This window comes from Pelophylax lessonae (assembly GCF_965119305.1).
Source record: "Pelophylax lessonae genome assembly, chromosome: 2".
NCBI lineage: Eukaryota > Metazoa > Chordata > Amphibia > Anura > Ranidae > Pelophylax > Pelophylax lessonae.
In genome coordinates, this window is record NC_138769.1 from 172,429,020 (window position 1) to 172,445,767 (window position 16,748).

Below are 16,748 nucleotides of genomic sequence, written 5' to 3' on the forward strand. Positions count from 1 at the left end.
TGGCTTATAAACACCTTTAACCACATCCCATCCGTCCATAGTACATAAACAGCTGGGCGGGAGCAGCGCCGAAGCAGGTGGATGTACCTGTACGTCCTATATTCAGTTTGTGCATGTTCCCTGGGAGCGCACAACAGCACTATCTTGTGGTGGACACAGCAGAACACTGATCACTATACCAGGCCACTGCTGGCGGCCCTGATACCTTGTGATGGCTGTAGCCAATCAGCAATCACATGGACAGTAATAAACAATGTCCTTTCCTGACATTGTTTACTACTGTGGGATCTCTGTGATCGGTCAATTAGATTGAATAATACAGGACCATTCACAGCAGCCCTGTACCATGTGATAGATGTAGCCAATCACAGCAAGCACAGTATATTTCAATGGAGAGAGTGCGAAATGATTGCTTTTACAGCCATCATGGCTGTGAAAGCAATTGGTGTTAAAAGAAGAAAAAAAAAATCCTGATAACTCCCCAGAGTAATAGTGTTGCTATGGTGACACTGTACTGCTAAGGTGACAGTATGTAAAAAATAATTCTCTGTTATCAGTCAGTGTCTCCAATCACTGGCACACAGGTTTTGATGTCTGTGACGTCTGCCGTACCAGTTTCGGTGTATATGATCACCGCCGCACCACTTATGGTGTGTCTGCCTGCTTCCTGAACCAATCCTTTGCCTGCTTGCTAACCATGTCCCTGCCTGCTCCTGAACTGACCCATTTGCACATCCCACTGACTGCGTTGCTGTGAGACAGCAGTTCCAGCCATCCCCTGTGGACAACTGCACTCCTGGAACCAAAGGAGCTCCTTTTTGTTTTTTCTTTCTATTAGCCCCCTTTAATTCATGGCCAATGAACTTGGCATTCCTGTGGAAAGCCGCATACCAGTAGGCTAGGCTTAGTTGGCTTATTGGAGTTGGGACTGCTATAGGCTATATACCCTAAACACTCATACAGAGGCAACCATTACAGTCCATTGGCTTTAACACAATTGGTTGATACAATGTCTGGTACATAATCAGACGTTGTCTAGATGTTGAAAGTCTCACACGTGGTATTATACTAGAAAGGCATAGAAGAATGTGTTTTAGGATGTAATTCAAAGTATGCCAGTGCTGTGTGTGAGCATTATCTTATTTGTCAACTTAATTATTAAAATTACTTGAGGTGGTTTAACCAGTCTCATATTCACGATACCACCCATTAGCTACAATTGCAACCTTACTCCAGAAAACCTCTGTCAATTCCAATTTTCGTTTAGTCAAATAAAATCTCCAATACATTTTCTCTGTCGCTCATTGACAGACGCAGTCCTCTTTGATTAATATCAAATTGGGTTATACTGCCCTCTACAGGAGTAGGACACTAGGCAGAAGAAAACGTTCTGGCCACACCTTAGGGGCAGTCCCAGACGGTATATCCTCTCTCTCTCTGCTACAGGATGTCAGTTTTTTTCTGTCTAGTCAGGAGTAAGGACCTAAGTTCCTTGCTGGGATCTTTGGTCCTGGCAAGATTTTTTAGATATTCTTTTTAAGTTAGCTTTTTTTCTCCAGTTCCTGTGAGATCTTCAAGCAATTATGCCGCATCTGGGCGACGGGCTGGATGTTGAGGTCCAGTGGTCACCCCAGCCAGCCTACAAGCGCGTGCAGATTCCAGCTCCGCGCTGTATCGGCCGTGACACATTTAAACAATTTTGCTGGAGCTGGGCGACGGGCTGGATGTTAAGATCCAGTGGTCACCCCAGTCAGCCTACGAGCGCGTGCAGGCCCTAGCTCCGCGCTGGGTCGGCCGTGACATAGTCCCACTGGACGGGGACTGGCCCTGCGAGTTAAACGTCTCGCCAGGACGCTTACGACCAGTCGGAAACTGAGTCGCGGCGTCTGTATTGGTCGACAGCCCCCCACCTCGGTGGAGAGGGGTTCTGTTAGGAGTGGGGCCCGCCTGTTCCGGTATGGTGAGTAGAATGTTCCCCCTCTTCCCTGTCGGGTTTTGTGGATGGTCGGACCCTCTTGATCCTGGGTTCCCCCTCTATCCTATGACAGGTTTCACAGATCTCCCTCTTGAGTGTGATTTGATGAATAAGAGATACGACTCCAGGAGGCTTGGTTTGGGAGCTGACTATCTGATAGTCACTGTAAAGAGCTGGCGCTGTAAAAGGAGGAAGCCATGACTGGGGTCAAGGATGGAGACAGGGGCTGGCGTTACTATTTGAAATAGTCATGTAAAAGGGTGATATAATCAAGCACCTACCTAATGCATAGTGATGCAGCTACATGGACTACCGCCATCCTCCCGCAGGTCGCACGGCACAAGCTGCTGCTATCCTCCCGCAGGCCGCACGATTCAGCAGGCCGCCGCCATCCTTGCACAGGCCGCCGCCATCCTTGCACAGGCCGCCGCCATCCTTGCACAGGCCGCCGCCATCCTTGCACAGGCCGCCGCCCTCCTTCCGCAGGCCGCCGCCCTCCTTCCGCAGGCCGCCGCCCTCCTTCCGCAGGCTGCCGCCCTCCTTCCGCAGGCTGCCGCCCTCCTTCCGCAGGCTGCCGCCCTCCTTCCGCAGGCTGCCGCCCACCTTCCGCAGGCTGCCGCCCTCCTTCCGCAGGCCGCCGCCCTCCTTCCGCAGGCTGTACGGATCTCGCAGGCCGCTGCCATCCTCTCGCAGGCCGCATGATTCAGCAGGCCGCCGCCATCCTTCCGCAGGCCGCCATTTTGCCGTAGCCTGGTGTCTCCTGCATGGGGGCGGCCATTTTGGATATGCCCAGCTACCTCGAGGAGTAGCAGTGGGAGCGCCGGAAGGCGTGTAAAGGGGCGGAGCCGCCTCCTTTACCCGGGAAAACTATTCACAAGACTTCCTGTTCTGTAAAGGACAGCGCTGAGAGCAGTTTGGTAGAAGCTTCTGTGCAGCAGGTGGTGAGCCCTTGGGGTCTCTCTCTCTGTGGGGGTCCGAAGCAGGTAACGCTGAGGGGCGCTGTTGTTGCGCTGGGGGATTACACACACAAAAAAAAAGTTTTTTTCTTTTGCAATCTTTGTTTGCTGGCAAGTGTTCCTGGATTAGTCATGGACCCTGCCACACATGTATCCCCACCTGATCCCCTCGAGGTGGCCGCAGGACCCTCCAGTTCCCCACTTACTATTGATGCATTGTCAGCGGTTTTGGAGTCTTTTGTATCCTGGGTGGAGGTGGCCTGTCAGGGACGGGGCGCAAAGAAGCGACCCCCGCCTACCCCTATTTCATCTGACACTTCAGATACAGATTCTGAGCCTGTCACTGCAGCTGCAGGTCCCTCTTCTGGGGCTTGTGTCTCGGATACGGTCTCCTCAGACAGTGAGTAGGACGTTTCTGCCTCCGCCATAGCACAAGAAGAAGCGTTGGTGGATGCACTAGTGGTGTCTGTCCGGGAAACCTCAAGTCTTGAGGTTACACCGGCAGAGGTAGCTGATACTGAAATTCCTTTTGGTACTAACAAGCCTACCAAGATGGCGAGGGTGTTTCCCTTGCCCAAATGTTTTGGTAATAAAATTAAAGAGGAATGGGGTCGTCCAAAACGAACCCCTGGTATTTCCAAACGCATTGCTAGGCGCTATCCGTTTGAGGAATCTCTCCTTAAAAAATGGACAGTACCACCATTGGTGGATTCACCGATTTCCAGACTAAATAAAGCTACTGTTATCCCGTTGGAGGACGCTCCGTCCTTTAGGGATCCGGTGGATCGTAAGGTGGAAGCCGTGTCCCGCTTCATTTTTTCCCTGATAGGATCAGCCTTTAGGCCAGTGGTTGCCATTGGTTTAGTTTCACAAACTTTGACAGAATGGACCAAGTTGTTACGCCGTGACCTAGAGGGGAGAAGTATCCCCCCCGGCAGTATCAGATTTGCTGGAGCAGATGATACAACGGCTACAGTTCGTCTGTGACGCCGCTCTGGATGCCACTCCATTGTTGGGGCGTGCATCGATTTCAGCAGTGGTCCTCAGGCGTGTGCTGTGGTTAAAGTGCTGGTCGGCGGATCAAGGTTCCAAAAAAGCTTTGGCTAATCTCCCCTTTCAGGGGAATCGCCTGTTTGGGGCCACCTTGGATGAGATTATCAAGGATCTCACTGGGGGCAAGAGTACTTTTTTGCCACAGAATACTAAGGGTAAAGGACCTCGTCCTAGACGGGGCCTTCCTTTTCCGCTCATAAAAAGTTTTTTCACTCCGCTGGGGCGGGCGATAAGGCAAATCCCCTCCAGGAGGATTCAAGGGGCGCTGGTCGGGTAAACAAAAGTCCGGCTCTTCCAGAGCTGAAGATAAGACCACTAAAGCCTGAAGGTGCGCCCCCACCCATATCTGGGGTGGGGGGACGTCTTCACCGGTTTCCGGACCCATGGCTCTCCAGGATTCCAGACAGATGGGTTCAAGAGGTCATACGGTCGGGGGATACAAGATCGAGTTTCGATCACTTCCACCGGTGCGATTCTTCCCTTCCAATATCCGACTATCCCCAGATCGCTTAAAAGCTTTGCGGGAGGCAATAACGGATTTGATGCAACAAGGAGTGGTGGTCCACGTTCCCTGGACAGAACGTTTTCAGGGGTTCTATTCGAACCTGTTCACAATACCCAGAAAAGAGGGCAAGGTGCGTCCAATCCTGGACTTAAGAGAACTCAATCATTTTGTACGGGTACAAAAATTCAAGATGGAGTCCATTCATACAGTAGTGGCCTCCCTTCGGCAGGGGGATTTTCTGGCGTCAATAGACATCAAGGATGCCTATCTTCATATCCCCATCTTCACAGGACATCAGCGTTTCCTTCGCTTTTCCGTAGGGGAGAACCATTATCAGTTTGTGGCATTACTTTTTGGTCTCGCCTCTGCTCCCCGGGTCTTCACAAAGGTGTTGGCCCCGGTTTTGGCGCTGTTGCGACAGCGGGGCATATAGATTCTAGGTTACCTAGACGATCTTCTTCTTCATGCGGAGTCTCCGCAGGCTCTGTTGCTAGACTTGGAGATCACTATGATCTCTTTGCAAGAGTTCGGGTGGCTGATGAACCTGCAGAAGTCATCTCTGGTTCCCACCAGGAGGCTGGAATATCTGGGCCTAATTTTAGACACATCCCTAGCAAAAGTGTTTCTCCCTGCAGAGAAACTCCAGAAGATTCAGTCAACGATTCAGATGTTACTGTCCGTCAACTGGCCTTCCCTTCGGACTTGCATGAGGGTCCTGGGATTGATGGTTGCCTCCTTCGAGGCAGTACCGTTTGCCCAGTCTCATACCCGAATCCTTCAAAAGGAGATTCTTCTCAAATGGAATCGGAATCCCGATTTCCTGGACAATCGGATCCGGCTAAGCGAGTGGACCAGGGAGTCTCTGGTCTGGTGGCTTCGGTCTCCGATGCTCAGCCAGGGGAAGTCATTTCTTCCGATATACTGGACGATTGTCACCACGGATGCCAGTCTATCCGGATGGGGAGGAATTCTCGGCAGATTATCTGCTCAGGGACTTTGGTCCCTGGAAGAATCCAGGTTACCGATAAATGTGTTGGAACTGAGAGCGATCAGACTTTGTCTGATTCACTGGACCGAGCAGCTCCGGGGCAGCCCGGTTCGGATCCAGTCGGACAATGCCACGGCCGTGGCTTATGTCAATCACCAAGAGGTCACCAAGAGTGTCCTGGCGGCCATAGAGGTGGCCAGCATTCTTCATTGGGCGGAACGGTTTGTTCCAGCTCTCTCCGCGGTATTCATTCCGGGGGTGGAAAATTGGCAGGCAGATTATCTCAGCCGTCAGATTCTGGATCAAGGGGAATGGTCTCTTCATCCAGAGGTATTTCACCAACTGTGCCTTCGTTGAGGCACCCCGGATGTGGATCTGTTGGCATCTCGGCTCAACAGGAAGGTGCGGAGGTTTGTGGCTCGCTCCCGCGATCCTCTAGCAGACGCCGCAGACGCGCTGGTCGCCCCGTGGGGGCAGTATCAGCTACTGTATGCCTTCCCTCCTCTCAGGTTGCTGCCGAAACTTCTTCGCAGGATAGAGGTGGAGGGAATTCCAGTCATCCTTCTGGCTCCGGATTGGCCCCGTCGGGCCTGGTATGCCGACCTGGTCAGGCTGATCGCGGACGTCCCTTGGCGACTTCCTCTCAGGGAGGACCTGCTGTCTCAGGGACCGATTTTCCATCCTGCTTTACGATCGCTGGCTTTAACGGCCTGGCTGTTGAGACCCAGGTGCTGAAGGACAAGGGTTTGTCAGCTTCAGTTATTCCTACTCTAATTAAAGCGAGGAAAGCGACTTCCAGAAAAGTCTATCATCGCACATGGAAGTCTTATATTGCGTGGTGTGAATCCCTTGGATTTCCTCCACGTGTCTATTCGGTGACCCGAATCTTGGCTTTTCTGCAACAGGGGGTTGAGCAGAAGCTGGCCTTCAGCACTATCATGGGTCAGGTTTCAGCGTTGGCAATCTTCTTTCAGAAGCCTTTGGCTACTCATTCCTTGGTGCTCTCGGGAGGCTGCGGATCTTAATTTGGGGTTGTCGGTTCTTCAGAAATCTCCCTTTGAAGATATTAGGGAGATTCCCTTGCTTACGTTATCCCAGAAGGTGGCCTTCTTGGTGGCCATCACTTCTGCACGCAGGGTGTCAGAACTGGCCGCATTATCTTGTCGTTCCCCACATCTGGTGGTTCATAGGGATAAGGTGGTTCTTCGTCCGAATCCTTCCTTCCTTCCTAAAGTGGTTTCAGAGTTTCATCTGAATGAGGATATTGTGTTGCCTTCCCTGTGTCCTAAGCCCAGTCATCCTCGGGAGTTTGCGTTACATTCCTTGGATGTGCTTCGGGCAATCAGGGTATACTTGAAAACTACGGACTCGTTTTGTAAAACGGATTCACTTTTTGTGATCACGGATGGCCCCAAAAAGGGGTTGCCTGCATCTGCCGCGACTATCTCCAGATGGATCAGACGGTGGTACAGGCTTATTCCATTAAGGGTCGGGATCCTCCGTTCCCTGTTAAGGCGCACTCCACTCTGGCGCTTAGTGCTTCCTGGGCCTTCCGCCATCAGGCGTCAGTGGTTCAGGTTTGCAAGGCGGCTACCTGGTCGTCGGTTCATACCTTTACAAAATTTTATAAAGTTGATGTGATGGCATCGGCGGATGCCTCTTTTGGTCGCAAGGTTCTGCAGGCCGCTATATGAGGAGACCGTTGGTCTACCTCGAGGGTTTTTTTTCTGTTGGGTTTTCAGTTGAGTCTCATCCTTTTGTTTGATGAACCTTTAAGACTTCTAGTCGGCACCGGTTGGGCCTTCTGGATTTGAATTTTGATTTCTGTTATCCCACCCCTCATTTGTGGCACTGCTTTGGGACGTCCCAATTTGAGATTAATCAAAGAGGACTGCGTCTGTCAATGAGCGACAGAGAAAATTGGATTTTTGTAAGAACTTACCGTAAAATCCTTTTCTCTTAAGCTCATTGACAGACGCAGTACCCGCCCCTCTATTCTGAGTTGGGTTGGGTTAAATTCTCTGACACTGCTTTGTGACATAACTGACATCCTGTAGCAGAGAGAGAGAGGATATACCCTCTGGGACTGCCCCTAAGGTGTGGCCAGAACGTTTTCTTCTGCCTAGTGTCCTACTCCTGTAGAGGGCAGTATAACCCAATTTGATATTAATCAAAGAGGACTGCGTCTGTCAATGAGCTTAAGAGAAAAGGATTTTACGGTAAGTTCTTACAAAAATCCAATTTTAGTCAACTAAAATCTAATGAGTTTAGTTAAGTTGTAATGCATTATTTAAGCATTTCTCTAGAATCTCCAAATCTCTAATAGGTGGTTATTATATATTATTTTAAGGTTTGAACATGCACTACAGACACAGATTTAGCTGTTGTGTATAATGTCTATAAATAAACCAAATTTCACAAACAATCAAAAATATTGCTTTCTCTTTCGTTCATTGATGGACACAGCTTTTATCTTCTTGACCATTTTGTTCTACTGTAGGAATAAGTGTAGTGCTAATCAGTTCATAAAGACAGTGTCCACATCCATGGAGAGAACCTAAAAGTAATCTTCCGCTGATATAATCCTTTTAGTGCTGTGAGGACCACCACCAACACCCAATCACACAGCCTCTTACCAAATCCCATCCACTCTCATTACAAAGGCCAATGTGGCCAGCAGATCCTATACAAGACACTAATGGCCGTGAGATCCTCAGCTTTCTTCCCCAGTATTCCTCTCCCTTGGTCTCAATAATACAATAGGGTCCTTCCACTTCTATATCAATAAATGGTGGCAGGGGAGGGGGTAGTTGTGTTTGTGCACCACTGAAGTGCAGGACTGAGTTCCTTGGATCTCAAAGATAGGGAAATTCCAATATACACCTTTCTGTAGATAATGTTCCCTTATCTTCAACTGTACGTTTTTGCTCCAGTTGCAGAGTGCCAGGCTCAAACAGCCGCTGTTTGGACTCCTGGGTCTCTTTCCTTCTGGACCCCGCACATGGAGCACATTGCATCCTGGTGCTGCCGGTGCCTGTCTGGTGGGGTGGTGAGTCTGGTGGGGGCCTTCCTCTCTCTGCTGCAGGATCATGGGGTGCTTTGTTGCTGGCAACCGGGTGGTATTACCAGCACAGTGGGGGTGTCCCTTAGCAGTGTTTTTTGCACAATCTGTGGGGTCCCCTTATTCCTTATGGAGTCTTTGGAGCGAGTTTCCCCACCTAAACCCCTCTCGGGAGGCTGCGGAGCCCTCCAGGTCCCAACCATCCATTGATGCACTGACTGTGGTCCTGAAGTCCTTTGTGTTCTGGGTGGAGGTGGCTTTTTGGCGGCGGGCTAGTAAAAAAAAAAAAAAAAAAACGCCGGAGGGGTCTGCGGCCACATGCCCTATCTCAGATAGTGAGGATGTTTCTTCCACACCTGTAGCTGAGCACGAAAAGGCGCTGGTGGACGCACTTATTCTGTCTGTGCATGAGACTTTAAAAATGGAGGATGCAGCTGAAGCTGCGGCAGGGGCACCAGTTACCTTTTGGCACTTACAAGCCGTCTAGAGTGGTGAAAGTGTTTCCCTTCCTATTTTGACAGATTTGTCGCAAAAGAGTGGGAACGTCAAAACGTCCCTTTGTTCCTAAGCGATTTGCAATGAGGTACCCTTTTGAAGAGTCCCTACGGTGATGGATCCCCTGGTTTCCAGGTTGAATAATGCAACCATGATTTCAGGTCTCCGGCCTTTAAGGATCCAGCTGACAGGAAGGCGGAGGCTGTGGCCCATAGTATGTTCACGGTTGCGGATTTGGCATTTAGGCTGGTGTTCACCATTGCCCTGGTGTCACAAACACTGACCGAATGGGCTACAATTGTACGCCGTAACCTGGAGGGTAAGCAGCTCCCCCTTGCCTTTGTTGAGCTAGTGGACTAGTTGGCTGCAGTTTATCTGTGATGCCTCTTTGGATGCGGCTCCCCTACTTTCCAGACTGTTTCATTATGGGACTGCCCATAGGCAAAGTCAAGTTATTTTTCTGCCTAGTGTTCTACTTCTGCAGGGGGCAGTATAACCCAGTGGTCAAGAAGATAGGAGCTGTGTCTATCAAGGAACATGAGAGAAATGGATTTTACGCTTTTCATCCCATTTTTTGATAAAGTGAAGTGCAACTTTAAAATATAATAAAAAATAAATAAAATATATATAAAACTCTTTTGGCTGCAATGCCAGGCTGCAAGTGGGGATTGGGAAGTAAATGGGAGTGAGGGAGTGCACAGGTCAGGGTACATTATACTTTGGGAATGGGGAGGTGACCTGCAAGTGTGGATGAGGAAGTAAATGGAAGTGCACAGGGCAGACAACTGGACGGTCTGGGAAGGAGTTAGTCTTCCATGGTTTGCAGGGCATTGTTCCAAAACTAGCAGACAGAGGAAGCCTTCTCCAATACAGCTTGCCAATAGTCAGGGGGCTGGGGCTTTAACAGACAGGCAGGGCTCCGAGGAAAGCGGAAGTACAGTTGGGTAATGGAGTTTTTAGTCAACTAAAATGTACTTGAGATTTTATTCGACTAAAATACAACTATAACAATTCAGTTGACTAAATTATGACTAAAACTAAACTGGCATTTTAGTCAAGACTATGACTAAAACTAAATCGAAATTTGATGTCAAAATAACACTCTGCATGTTTCTCCCGAATACTGCAGCTCTCCTACAAGGAAGAACCATCTTTACCCTTGTACGTTAACATAATACTCCACATTCTGTGACTGGATATGAGCAAGGGGAGGAGTATAAACTACACTAGCTATTCCATGTAGTGTTGCAGTGAGCTGAAAGTCCAACCCTAGCTGTAGCACCAGTATATAAAAATGTATAAATTGTACAGTAAAGAACATTTGACGAGCCAGAGGTGCTTTTTTTTTTACACTTGAGCAATTCTAAAAATGTCTGTGTCTGGAGCTCCTTTTCATTGCTCTGAATCACTGCAACGTTGGAAAATAGGGGGGGATTTACTAAACCTGGTGCAACTGTGCAAAGTAAACAAATATATTGAGCTACTATCTATGAAATTGACTATAAGCTGCTAGCATTGTTCACAATCCCACTCATGTGCTAACTAAATCAATACACAATAAATACTGCGCAATGTGAATACTAAATTACTGTATAATCAGAATATAAAAATATTCAGTGCACAGTGAAATATTGTCCAACATCTATAGTGAAATATAGTGCAATGTGCAATCACCATGTAACAATGAAAGAGTCCATGAAAATGATTGCTTGCAAAGAAAATCTAAAGTAAAAAAACACATTGCTTGATCTGTACTCCCTCTTTACCGGTGCGTGCAGCACACCAAACCAAGACAAGCATTCACAATCCGAAGATGCATAGTTTTTGGGACAATCACGGTAAACAGCAGCCTCACAGACGAACCTAGCCTCCAGCTCAATGTTGGTTCCTAGGTGTCGTCACCATCCTGGCCCCTCCCCTACACGTATCAACACAGGATCACGTGTCTTCCTCTGGGAAATCCCATTAGACGGTAGGGCTGTTAGTCAATATATACCCGGGTCAGGGCCATACTCTTGAAGATCACAGGCGCCACCATTTTTTTTTTTCTTTTTTTTTTTTGTGGTCCTCAACTATTATACATATACCGTTATTCAGCAATTACATTTAATCCTTCTGGTATAATAGCTACAGGCAGTGACTAATATATTGGCTGCTGCTTACCCACCTGGATCCTCAAGAGTTATATATCATAATTAAAATTTAAATTAAAACCCCAAACACAAATGCAAATATGTTTAGCACCTACACATATATTCACATCCTATACATAACTAACTATTCACTTATTAGCAAAACTAACGGAGGATAATGACAATCAAATTAAAATTGATATGCCTAAAATTAATAACATACCCACACGAACAATACTTAAATGTGTCAATGAACCCCTTTAATCATCCACAATAAGTGCAATGAAGTGTATACATACATAATGGGCCAAAATGAACATATACGTGTTACCCCTACCACTCACCCATATTGGTGTCAATGGATACAAATTGCATACATGATTGGATGCAAATGCATATGGTCACGATGACACAAATATTGCATTGCACATATATTATACTGATGCTAATATCACATACATTATATGTATTAAACATGTGAACCCTATAAAATGTTTTAAAATAGTATACACAAACTTTACACATCCTAAATCCCCTTACCCATTATCAATAAAAAAAAACCCAAATCAAAATCTTTGTTTAACCACTTCCTTACCGGGCCATAGACAAATGACGCTGGCAGGAAGTCTCCCGCGATCCGGGCGGGCGTCATCTGCTGCTCTCCAGCCCCCCCCCCCCCGGGGCATGCAGCATGGCGATCCGGGACGCGGCGTGTCCGTCGCGACACAGCCCATCCCTGATCGGTGTAAAGAGCCATTTAAAAAATGGCTCTTTATCATGTGACCGACTGTGTCCAATCACAGCCGGCCACATGCACTTCCCTCGTCACGCCGCTCAGGTGCGCAGAGCGGCGATCGGGGATGGAGAGTGCCACTCTGACAGTCCATCCCTGATCAGGGCCAAGAGCCAATGAAATTGGCTCTTTACCACGTGACCAGCTGTGTCAACAGAGAACACGGTAACTAGCTGTCACCGTGTTCTCCTCCTCACACACTGATCCTGTGTGAGGAGGAGAGTGCGGTACCAGCTAGTTACCGATTACAGTGCACCCCAAAACACACTGATTGCCCCCCCCCCCCCAATAAAGAGTACCTGTCAGTAGCCCATCAAACTACCCGAGTACCTGCCACCAGCCCATCAGGTACTCTGATGACGGGTACTCTGATGGGCTGGTGACAGGTATTCGGGTACTCTGACAGGTACTCGGGTACTCTGGTGTCACCGGAGTACCCGAGTACCTGTCACCGGAGTACCCGAGTACCTCTCTGTATCCCATCCGAGTACCTGTCTCCAGCCCAGAGTACCCGAGAACCTCTCTGCAGCCCATCAGCCTACCCACGTACCTCTCTGCAGCCCATCAGCCTACCCACGTACCTCTCTGCAGCCCATCAGCCTACCCACGTACCTCTCTGCAGCCCATCAGCCTACCCACGTACCTCTCTGCAGCCCATCAGCCTACCCACGTACCTCTCTGCAGCCCATCAGCCTACCCACGTACCTCTCTGCAGCCCATCAGCCTACCCACGTACCTCTCTGCAGCCCATCAGCCTACCCACGTACCTCTCTGCAGCCCATGAGCCTACCCACGTACCTCTCTGCAGCCCATGAGCAAACCCACGTACCTCTCTGCAGCCCATGAGCAAACCCACGTACCTCTCTGCAGCCCATGAGCGTACCCAAGTACCTGTCGCCAGCCCACCAGAGTACCCGGGTACCTGTCACCAGAGTACCCGGGTACCTGTCACCAGAGTACCCGGGTACCTATCTGCAGCCCATGCCTCCTAGATTGTGTTGGGGTGTTTGCTTTCCAAAATGGGGTCATTTTGTGGGTAATTCCCTTGTCTTGGTGTTCCAAGACCTTCAAAAGTGTGAAAGGTTGTAATGAAATTATATGTGTAATTTATACTCCTAGAACACCTGACGGTGCTCCTTGCATGTTGGGCCTCTGTATTTGGCTATGCTGTGACAAAGTCCCACATATGTGGTATCGCCATACTCTGGAGGAGTAGCAGAATGTATTTTGGGGTGTAATTTTTGCTATATACATACTGTGTGACAACTTTGTGTAAAAAAAAAAAAAAAAAAAAAGTTTTTATTTTCTTTCCACATTTTCCAAAAACTTCTGGGGAAAAATTACATGTTCAAAAGACTCATTATGCCTCATAGAATATACGTTGGGGTGTTTGCTTTCCAAAATGGAGTAATTTTTTGATAACTCCATTGTTCTGGTGTTCCAGGACCTTCAAAAGTGTGATAGGTCGTTAGGAAATTATATGTTTAATTTTATGCTCCTAGAACACCTGACAGTGCTCCTTTAATGTTGGGCCTCTGTATGTGGCCAGGCTGTGTAAAAGTCTCACACATGTGGTATTGCCATACTCAGGAGGAGTAGCAGAATGTATTTTGGGGTGTAATTGCAAGTATGCATATACTGTGTGTGAGAAAAAAACTTATGACAATTTTGTGTTAAGAAAAAAAAATCTTAATTTTCCCAAGAATTGTAGGAAAAAATTACAACTTCAAAAAACTCACCATGCCTCTTACTAAATACTCTAGAATGTCTACTTTCCAAAAAGGGGTCATTTGGGGGGTATTTGTACTGTTCTGACATTTCAGGGCCTCAAGAAATGAGAGAAGGCTGTTGGTACATCAGGTGTGAATAGGTGTGATCAATTTTCAATGATTCGCACCATAGCTTGTAGACTCTATAACTTTTACACAGACTAAATAATAACCACTAATTTGGGTTATTTTTACCAATATTTTTACCAAAGATATGTAGTAGTATACATTTTGGCCCAAATTTATGAAAAAAAATTACTTATTTGCAAAATGTTATAATAGAAACTAAAACAAAATGTTTTTTTTTTCAAAATTTTTGCTCTTTTTTCACTTATATCGCAAAAAATAAAAAACCCAGTGGTGATTAAATACTACCAAAAGAAAGCTCTATTTGTGTGAAAAAAAATTATAAAAAATTTTGATAGGGTACACCGTTGCATGAGTAATTATCATTCAAAGTGTGAGAGCGCTGAAAGCTGAAAATTGGTCTGGGCAGGAAGGGGGTGCAACTGCTCTGTATGGAAGTGGTTAACCCCCCCCCCCCCCCCCCCAGGCTCCAACGACCCCCAGCTCATATATTCACCATGATTCCCTTTTACTGAGATCTCGGATGGAATTGCATTCCCTTTAATTGTTTCTTGGGGGCTTCAAGACCCCAAAATTTCAATCCCTTGTGGTCTATATCATGTACATCCCTGAAATGGAAAGACAAATGGTGTTTATCATAATCTTTGCTAATATTACTTACATGTTCCTCTAACCTCTCCTTTAAAGCGGAGTTCCAGCCACAAAATCGACATGATCGATTTTGTGGCCATCCGCTTGCTTTTCCTCACCTGAAACAGAAATGGATAGTTAGGATTTTTTTTTTTTTACTTGTTATTGTAGAAAGATATACTCACCTTTCTTCCACTTCCTCGGCAGCCACGGCCCGCGCCGTCACTTCCGGTTTGCAATGATTCCTGGGAGCTGAACGTCATCGCTCCCAGGAATCAATGCGACGGCACCGGCCCGCTCGTCACTTCCGGTGCGACGCCGCATTCCTTGCTAAACAGCTTCTGGGCATGCCCAGAAGCTGTGGAAGAAAGAGGCGCCGCACCGGAAGTGACGAGAGGGGCCGGTGCAGGCGCATTCTGGGAGAAGAAGATACGAAAGAGGACACAGAAGAGGATCGCGCTGGCTTCAGATGCCCACATCAGAGATGGCAACGCTGGAGAAGAAATTTTAAAAGTGAGTATTTCTTCTTGCAGGTAAGTGCGAACCGGGACAGATCAGAGGCTAGCCATTGTGGAATGTACTAGCCCTGACTGTCACGGGGTATTTTCATTGAAAAAATGTTTTTGTGCCCGGAACTCCACTTTAAGGGTCTTTTCGTCCTACCTATATACAATAAATTGCATGGGCATTTCAGGTCACTTACAGTGGGTACAGAAAGTATTCAGACCCCCTTAAATTTTTCACTCTTTGTTATATTGCAGCCATTTGCTAAAATCATTTAAGTTCATTCTTCTTCCTCATGAATGTACACATAGCACCCCATACTGACAGAAAAACACAGAATTGTTGACATTGTTGCAGATTTATTAAAAAAGAAAAACTGAAATATCACATGGTCCTAAGTATTCAGACCCTTTGCTCAGTATTTAGTAGAAGCCCCCTTTTGATCTAATACAGCCAGGAGTCTTTTTGGGAAAGATGCAACAAGTCTTTCACACCTGGATTTGGGGATCCTCTGCCATTCCTCCTTGCAGATCCTCTCCAGTTCTGTCAGGTTGGATGGTAAACGTTGGTGGACAGCCATTTTTAGGTCTCTCCAGAGATGCTCAATTGGGTTTAAGTCAGGGCTCTGGCTGGGCCATTCAAGAACAGTCACGGAGTTGTTGTGAAGCCACTCCTTCGTTATTTTAGCTGTGTGCTTAGGGTCATTGTCTTGTTGGAAGGTAAACCTTCGGCCCAGTCTGAGGTCCAGAGCACTCTGGAGAAGGCTTTTGTCCAGGATATCCCTGTATTTGGCCGCATTCATCTTTCCCTCGATTGCAACCAGTCGTCCTGTCCCTGCAGCTGAAAAACACCCCCACAGCATGATGCTGCCACCACCATGCTTCACTGTTGGGACTGTATTGGACAGGTGATGAGCAGTGCCTGGTTTTCTCCACACATACCGCTTAGAATTAAGGCCAAAAAGTTCTATTTTGGTCTCATCAGACCAGAGAATCTTATTTCTCACCATCTTGCAGTCCTTCAGGTGTTTTTTTAGCAAACTCCATGCGGGCTTTCATGTGTCTTACACTGGGGAGAGGCTTCCGTCGGGCCACTCTGCCATAAAGCCCCGACTGGTGGAGGGCTGCAGTGATGGTTGACTTTCTACAACTTTCTCCCATCTCCTGACTGCATCTCTGGAGCTCAGCCACAGTGATCTTTGGGTTCTTCTTTACCTCTCTCACCAAGGCTCTTCTCCCCCGATAGCTCAGTTTGGCCGGACGGCCAGCTCTAGGAAGGGTTCTGGTCATCCCAAACATCTTCCATTTGAGGATTATGGAGGCCACTGTGCTCTTAGGAACCTTAAGTGCAGCAGAAATCTTTTTGTAACCTTGGCCAGATCTGTGCCTTGCCACAATTCTGTCTCTGAGCTCTCCAGGCAGTTCCTTTGACCTCATGATTCTCATTTGCTCTGACATGCATTGTGATCTGGAAGGTCTTATATAGACAGGTGTGTGGCTTTCCTAATCAAGTCCAATCAGTATAATCAAACACAGCTGGACTCAAATGAAGGTGTAGAACCATCTCAAGGATGATCAGAAGAAATGGAAAGCACCTGAGTTAAATATATGAGTGTCACAGCAAAGGGTCTGAATACTTAGGACCATGTGATATTTCAGTTTTTCTTTTTTAATAAATCTGCAACAATGTCAACAATTCTGTGTTTTTCTGTCAGTATGGGGTGCTATGTGTACATTCATGAGGAAGAAGAATGAACTTAAATGATTTTCGCAAATGGCTGCAATATAACAAAGAGTGAAA

General features: G+C 47.4%; 1 protein-coding gene across 2 annotated transcripts in view; it reads left to right on the top strand.

Annotated features, from left to right (window-relative positions):
* RPS6KA3 (ribosomal protein S6 kinase A3) overlaps positions 1 to 16,748 on the top strand; it is a 319,536-nt gene that overhangs the window by 255,590 nt on the left and 47,198 nt on the right. The window lies entirely within an intron of this gene.